The sequence below is a fragment of the Heloderma suspectum genome, chromosome 14, assembly GCF_057233095.1.
Source record: "Heloderma suspectum isolate Gila_16-S chromosome 14, 16-S_ref, whole genome shotgun sequence".
Taxonomy (NCBI): domain Eukaryota; kingdom Metazoa; phylum Chordata; class Lepidosauria; order Squamata; family Helodermatidae; genus Heloderma; species Heloderma suspectum.
Window position 1 is genome coordinate 17,895,741 of NC_139471.1, and position 8,474 is coordinate 17,904,214.

At 46.7% G+C, this 8,474-nt stretch overlaps 1 long non-coding RNA gene across 1 annotated transcript; it reads right to left on the bottom strand.

Annotated features, from left to right (window-relative positions):
- Positions 1-2,625: 2,625 nt before the first annotated feature.
- Positions 2,626-7,884, bottom strand: LOC146335729 (uncharacterized). Its single transcript, XR_014785848.1, has 3 exons — positions 7,696-7,884; positions 3,847-3,964; positions 2,626-3,018 (listed from the first exon to the last, which is right to left on the bottom strand). It is a non-coding gene; the product is annotated as an uncharacterized LOC146335729 (long non-coding RNA).
- Positions 7,885-8,474: the final 590 nt, after the last annotated feature.

Sequence of the window (8,474 nt, forward strand, 5' to 3'; positions counted from 1 at the left end):
TCCTTGCAACAACTCTCTGTGACATCTCCAGTGTCTTTTGGAGCAGATGTAGGCAACTGGATGTCCTCCAGAAGTTTGAGATGAGATGACAACTCAATGCCCTGTTGTTCTGGGAGTCATAGCCCCAAAACATGTGGGGTGCACCACATTGCCCACACCCTGCTTTGGAGAATCATCCTTTCTCCTTCCCTTATCCCAATTTCCCAGGGAGTCGCCAGGTAAGCTGAATTAGAAGCTGAATTGCTCCAACTTTACAAGTGAGACTAAATCCACCCTAAAATACATCAGTGAGCTAACAGCTGCAACCTGTCATACCTGACCCTGATTCTGCAGTGTCAGAGGAAGAGCAGGATCCAGAATGAGAAGAATACGATTTAGGGCCTAGTCAAGGTATGGGTTGGCAGAGGGTCGGGACATTTGTTTCTGCCTGGTTTCACATTAGATTGCAAGCAGGGGGAAGAAGCTATGCCTTCTCAAATGCTGTCAGATTTAGCCATGGGGAAAACTCTTGAGGGCCCCCAGCTTGAGGAACATTCCTTGACAAATGGGCAGCAGGCAGATTCGGCCAAAGAAGGGCTGTCTCCTTGTTAATGGAGCTGACTGAAGAGGCCAGGGGAACGCCAACCAGTTGAACAAACTTCTTGTCTCTAGGGATGGACGGACTCACCGCTGCTGTGAGCCCCCACAACAGCCAGGTTGTGCGAGCCCCTGGAGGTCTTGGAGAGCTAGCTGAGAGCGTGCTGCAGCTTCCCGCTCATCCACGCAAGCCACCATCTTTTATGCAAGATGGGGCTCTATATGTTGTACACAACAGCAGCCATAAAGGGCCATTTCCGCAACATGAGAGGCCTCTGACGTTGTGGAAGTAGCTCTTTACAGCTGCCATTGTGTGCAACAGTAAATGTACAAAAATATAGAGCCCCATCTTGCGTAAAAGATGGTGGCTCTCATGGAGGACGAGAGGCTGCTGGGCTTGAACAGATGGGTCCAGTAAGTCTTGGCTGTTTGCATGGCTCAGCAAGCGGGTGCAGTAGATCACCAAGATGGATTGGGGGGGGAGTGGGGGGGGAGTCTGATGGACTCCTGGAACCAGCTGGGCACCCGCACCATCCCTACTTCTCTCCAGGTTAAGTTTCCCTATAGAGCAAGATTGGCAAGCAAGGATCCCTTGTTACTCCATCCCTGCATAAAAGCGAGGACAGAGGCAACCCAGATTTGTGAGTACAACATCGCTGGCAGCTGACATCCCTTTGCTTGAACCCCAAACTATTGCATGCATTGAACCCCATGTTTGCAGATGCTGTTTTGGATGATGCCACTGGGTTTTAAGATTCTGCCTCTGGCTCCTGCTTAGATTCCCTGAATGTACTGAACTTGGGCACACTAAGGACTCTGATCTGTGGACTCTGGTGAGATGCTGATGTGTGTGTTCTGTTGTAGAAGAGCATCCTGTTGCTTTATCACAGGTCTAGTTGCTGATGTTCTGAGGGAACTGGTTGTCATACCGACACCAACAGCTGCACAGGGTTTTAGCTATTGGGTGGTATAGAAATGTAGCAAACAAATAAATGAACAGTAGAACAAGTGCTGTTCCAGAAGCTTCTTCTGCAGACAATGTTTTTGTTGTTGTTGCTGTTGACCATTCTCATTCAATTTGATGAAAAAGGAATTTTTATTTATATATTTATTTTTAAAGGAGAAGTCTGGTGAAATTCCCATGGGCTATGAGACAGCCAAGGGTCATGCAAGTGGCCTGTCTTTCATTTAACAACCGTCTGCAGCCTCCCCAGCTTCCCACGCATTGGTTAAAGCCCAGGGGAAGATATCATGAGGTAACTCTTCCCATGGGGGCTTGTCAGACTAGGATGTTCAGCATGGTGTAGTGGTGAGAGTGTTGGACTGGGAGCTGGGAGATCTGGGTTGCAGTCCCCACTCAGCCATGGAAGCTCACTGGGTGACTTTGGGCCAGTCACAGACTCTCAGTCCAACCTACCTCACAGGGTTGTTGTTGTGAGGATAAAATGGAAAGGAGGAGGAGGATCATGCAAGCCACCTTGGGTTCCTTGCAAGAGGAAAAAAAGGCAGGATATAAATGCAAAAAACAACAACAAAGAAGTTCAGGCTTTGTGAAAATAAAGAAAGAAATAAAGTGTGAGAAAAAGGAAGAAAAAAAGACACACCATGCCCTTGACCACCTCATAACAGCAAGGTGCACTCGGGACATCATCAAAAATAATGTTAACACAATTTTAAAGGACCCTGAGAATTCGGCAGAGAAATGGAAACCTCTTTCACTGGGGAAGACAATGTCCAAGCAGTTCAATGACAGATTTCAGCGCAGCACTAAGTAGCACTTTTATGTAGTAGCACTAAGTAGCACTTTTATGTAGTAGCACTAAGTAGCACTTTTATGTAGTAGAGAACTAACTGGGGTGGTATTGTTATAGTTCCAACAACATACAATCAATGGCCATCAAATTCCCCGAAAGGGTTAGCACACACATCTTTTTAGTAACTTAGCTGAGACATTGATATGGATGATGTAGTATCAGGTGGAATCTACCCAGATCAGTTCCAGGAGGAGAGCCTGTGCTAGTGTGTCGCAGCAAAAATAAGCAACAACGCCAACAGAACAAAAAGTCTTATTGCACCTTAAAGACTAACCCATTTATCCTGGCATAAGCTTTTGGGGACACTGTCCATTTCATCGGGTCAAAACATACCAGGTTAACTAACCATACATTAGGTTTATTAACAAAACTCACAACTTATAATTGTGCTCAGCTGAAATAAACACAGATAATTTTGTTTCTAACTTCTAATACTTGTCCTAGTTGTTAGAGCTGAGCCAACATTTCTAAGATCCCCCGCTCCGAAAAATTCTGAGCTTTGTCTTCTTTTCAGCCTTCTCCCAAAAGAAGGCCACTTTGCAGAATTTTCTCCAGGGAGGAACAATTGCAGAGTGGTAGAGCACAGCTTCTGCACGCAGAAAGTCTGAGGTTTGATCTCAGGCACCTCCTGTTAAAATAATAATAATAATAATAATAATAATAATAATAATAATAATAATAATAATTTTATTTTATTTTATTTTATTTTATTTATTTTATTTATTTTATTTATTTTCTATATCACTCAATAGTTGAAGCTCTCTGGGCAGTTCAAAACACTTCACAAAATAAATACAGCATAAAAAATAAATATGCAAATATATATATATATATATATATATACAGCTAAACATAATTTCAATAAAATACTAGGCCTGTTTGGACAGCTGGCATAAATGCCCCATCATATGCCATGGAGGAGAAGACAGTCTGGACCTGGCATCAGAAATATGACAGTGCTGGTGCCAGGCAGGCCTCAGTGGGCCACCACTGAAAAGGCCCTGTCCCTTGTCGCCACCCTCAGAGCCTCCCTTGGAGGAGGCACTTGGACAAAGGCTGCAGATGTTGACCATAGTGTCTGGGTAGGTTCAGGTCTGAAGAGGCACTCAGCAGGTAGTGTGTCCCTGAACAAAAGTGATCAAGTTTCAGGTGATAAGATGGACAACTAGTTTGACCTTGTATGAGACAGTGTACTCTATTTGACCTTGTATGAGACAGTGTCCTCTGTTTATGAGCCTCTGCATGGCTGATAAACAAAACCATGCAGAATTTTCTAAACCTCTGGTAATCAGATCCTTCCATCTTTAAATCTGGTTTGGGATGGGAAGAAGTTGCAAGGTTTTCAGAAATCTCAAGCTCAGTCTATCAAAAATAGGTTGTCCTTTAAAAACAAATCAGCAACAGCAGCTACACAGGCATTCAAGTGAAACCCAGCCAAATGAAACCTTCCCCTTACATCAGTCCACAGCTCTGGCGAATTAGTTTCTCCTTGGCTGCCGCTTGATTCCATCCGTTCGTAGGCATCGAGATATATATTTAAACGGAACCGCCGACAACAACTCTGCCAGTTGCTTCTAATAAAAACAGTTCTGTTGGAATAATGCAGTCTCCGCAAGATAGGGTGTAATATGGTTAAATGCTTTTACAATCCCCCATTAAAGTAAGTGGATGGAAATTCATAAAATATTTATAGCGATTGAAGGAGAGAGGGAGAGAGAAAGAGAGAGAGAGAGAGAATCTGAAGCACGCATTTGCATTGCTGCTCAGAATGTCAAACAGCTAATGTTAGAGATGGGTCTGATACAAACGGAGCACGCGGCACCAACACTCAGTTAAAGCTCTGATGAGAGGCTGGAAAACCTTCCTAAACCTCTTGATTGTGATCAGCGTCATGTGTGTGTCTGGCATGTATGTGACTTAGGTCTGTGCGAATAGCAGGAGTTTCAGAAATTTTTTTCTAAATTTCACCCCGGATTTTGGAATTCTGAATGGCCTGGTCCTGTTTCTGAATTCTGTTGATTATTTTGTTATTACTGTTGCTATTTGTATTAGTATTGTTATTACTACCACTATTAATTCTAGAACAACAACAACAACATCAGAAGAGTGATGCAGGGATGGGAGAACCTGGGATGTTCGAACTTGTCAAAATTCCCCAGACTTCACTTTGAAGCGCAATTGGTCTCTCTCCCATTTCCACTTGCAGTCTGTTTATTGGGGGGGGGGGAAGTGTGCATTTCTGTTCAAATTTTTCAAAAGGATGCATTTCCCCCATTGACAAAAGTATGAAAATGCATTTCGGGGGGGGAGGATGCACATTTCAAAGTCCACAGTTTTGAAAATTATGCATTTTTCAAATTCAATTGCAAGGTTGGGAATGTGCAAACATTTCTTTTTAAGTGTTCCTGTTCCTGTTCAGGGTTGTGAATCATATTCAGATGATTTGTGAACTGAACTGAAATTCGCATGCATCCCTAGAGCCATGCTGGATCAGACCACAGGTCTATCTAGTGCATCATTGTGTTCCCACAGTGGCCAGCCAGATGCCCCAGTGGGAAACCCACAAGCAGAAGATGACTCAACAATACCCTCCCATGCATGTCCGATCGACCACTTGTGTGCTTGACCCTTGCCCTTCATGGCTTATTAAATCAAACAAGAAGGGGTTGTCCGGCTGGGTCCAGGAGGTTGTAAATTCCTCCTTGAGAGAGGGAGTGGTGCCTGCCGCTTTAAAAGAGGCAGTAATTAGACCACTCCTGAAAAAGCCTAACCTGGACCCAGAGGATGTTAACAATTATAGGCCAGTGGCCAACATCCCCTTCCTGGGCAAGGTGCTTGAGCGGGTGGTTGTAGGACAGCTCCAGGCACTCTTGAATGAAACGGATTATCTAGATCCATTTCAATTGGGCTTCAGGCCTGGTTTTGGAACGGAAACTGCCTTGGTCACCCTGTGGGATGACCTCTGCTGGGAGAGGGACAGGGGGAGTGCGACCCTGTTGATTCTCCTGGACCTCTCAGCGGCTTTCGATACCATCGACCATGGTATCCTTCTGGATAGGTTGTCTGGATTAGGAGTTGGAGGCACTGCACTACAGTGGTTCCGCTCCTACTTGGATGGCCGATTCCAGAAGGTGGTGCTGGGGGATTATTGCTCTGTGCCATGGCAATTGTGCCATGGGGTTCCACAGGGCTCTATTTTATCCCCCATGCTGTTTAACATCTACATGAAACCGCTGGGGGAGGTTATCCGGAGGTGTGGGCTGAGGTGCCATCAATATGCGGATGACACCCAGCTCTACCTCTCTTTCTCATCAAAACCAGGTGAGGCAGTGGCTGTTCTGAATCAGTGCCTGGGCACGTTAGTGGACTGGATGAGGGCTAATAAACTGAAACTCAATCCAGACAAGACGGAGGTACTGTTAGTGGGTGGTTCGTCTGCCCAGCTAGGTGATATTCAACCTGTTCTGGAGGGGGTTGCACTCCCCCTAAAGGATCAGGTTCGTAGTTTGGGGGTGCTCTTGGATCCAGAACTGTCACTTGAGGCACAGGTGAACTCAGTGGCATGGAGCACTTTTTATCAGCTTAGGCTGGTATACCAACTACGCCCTTATCTGGACAGAGATAGCCTAGCTACAGTTATCCATGCTCTGATAACTTCTCGTCTGGATTACTGCAATGCGTTATACGTGGGGCTGCCTTTGAAAACGGTCCGGAAACTTCAGCTAGTCCAAAATAGGGCAGCAAGATTGTTAACAGGGACTGGCCTGCGAGCTCATATTACGCCAGTACTTTTCCAGCTGCACTGGCTGCCAGTCCATTTCCGGGCCCGATTCAAAGTGCTGGTGTTAATATTCAAAGCCCTTAACAGCTTGGGGCCAGGTTATCTGAGGATCGCCTCCTCCCATATGTGCCTGCCCGGACCTTAAGATCATCGTCAGCGGCCCTTCTCCGTGAGCCCCTGCCAAAGGAAGTGAGGCGGGTGGCTACTAGGAGGAGGGCTTTTTCTGCTGTGGCACCCCGGCTCTGGAATGAGCTCCCTAGTGAGGTTCGCCTGGCACCTACATTATATTCCTTTCGGCGCCAGGTGAAGACCTTTTTATTTTCCCAGGCATTTTAGCATTTTAGCCTTCTAAATTTTTATCTTTGCTGTTTTAAATCTGTATTTTAAACTCCTGCACTGCTGCTAGGTTTTATTGTGGTTGTATTGTTATGTTGTGGTTTTAACGTTCTGTATATTTTAAATTGTTTTATTGTGTGTTGCTTGGATTTAATTTTTGTGAACTGCCCAGAGAGCTTCGGCTATTGGGCGGTATAGAAATGAAATAAATAAAATAATAAATAATAATAAATAAATGTCCCCCAGTAACTAGTACTCAGCTGCCAGTAATGGAGGGAATATGTAGACCTCATGACTAGTAGCTATTGATAACCTTATCCTCCATTAATTTTTCTAATCCCTTATTTAAACTCTCAATATAATTCTATATGATGAATAGGGGTGTATGAAACACACTTACCGTTCCGGTTGGGGGCGTCCGCGGTGGGGGGGAGGCGATCCGTCCCTCCCCCTGGAATCCTGCCTGGCCGGCTCCACTCTGCGGCAAGTCCGCGGAGCCGCCGGCTGGGCTCGTCCACAGCCGGACGTCCGTCCGCTACCAGGCTGCAGCCGCAAATGGCATCCAGCATGGGGGACACCATTTGCATCCCTGCTCTTGTCGGTGATAGGCTACATAAATATTTATGTAGCCTATCAGGAAAAGAGCTGGGATGCAAATGGCATCCCCTATGCCGGATGCCATATGCGGCCACAGTCCGGGGCAGCGGATCGACAGCAGCAGCAGACAGACCCGGACCGGCCGGCAGCAGGTAGGGCCCATCCGGGGAGGATTTCGGGGGGGGGGAGTAGTCCATTCTGCCACAGACTTTGGGGGGGGGGGTTCTAAAGAATCTGGCCTCATTGGAGTCCATGGCGGATTTCTCCACCATCCCTAATTATGATTATGATTGTTGTTGTTGTTGCTGTTGTTATACCCTGCACACTGTAGACCTCTGTGAACCCAGCCTTATAATTTTCCTCCACCATAAAGACTTGCTGGTAGAGAAAGTGGGTTACATAACATTATTCATTGTTATTCTTTCCAAGTTTGTACAGAAGTTGTGTTTTACTTAGGGATGGTGGAGAATTTCTCCCCGAAACTTCGGGGGGCCGAATGCCAACGTGTTTAGCCCCCCGAACAGGTTTTGGGGAGAAATCCTCCGCACCCCCCCTGCCCCCCGCACCCCCCCCCCCCGAGACGGGACTTACCTTCACCGAATGTCCCTCCCGGTGGCTGGTCCGGCCGGCGGTTCAGCGGGTGTTCGAGCGAGGCGGGAGCGGCAGCCGGTCTTTTGACCGGCTGCTGCCGCCGCCATTGCAATGAAAGGAAAAAAAAAATGCCCCCTGATAGGCTATGTGATGATTCATGTAGCCTATCATGGCTAGATTTGCAAAGTCAGCCGTGATAGGCTACGTAAATTGTCACGTAGCCTATCAGGGGGCGTGTTTTTTTTTTACTTTCACGTTCGCGGCCGGGCGAGGCGAGGCGCCTCCTCCCTGGCCTGAATTTCGGCCGGGCGAGGCGGGAAGCCTCCCCCCCTGGCCTGAACTTCACGGGGGGAGCAGCGAAGCGCCTCCCCCCACCGCGAACGGCCTTCGACGACAGGTAAGTGACTTTCGTCCACCCCTACACCAGTCCATCTAGCACAGTATTGTCGAAACTGAAAAGCAATGGCCATCCAGTATTCCAGAGAGAAACTTTTCCCAGCCCTACATAGAGATGCCAGGACTGAACCTGGGTTCTTTTGCATGCAAAGGATGTGCTCCACCACTGAACTACAGACTTTCCATTTTTCACATTGAATTTGCCACAGCCTTTGTTTGAGGTCATACATGCTTTCCTCTATCCTGCCATATCTGCATTACTGATATGCATGCACACTGCATATCCATCTATCATCTAAACATAATATATCTTGACTTCAGCAAAGTTTCAGCAAAGTGCCCCATGATATCCTGATTAGCAAAGTAGCTCAAAGTGGGCTAGA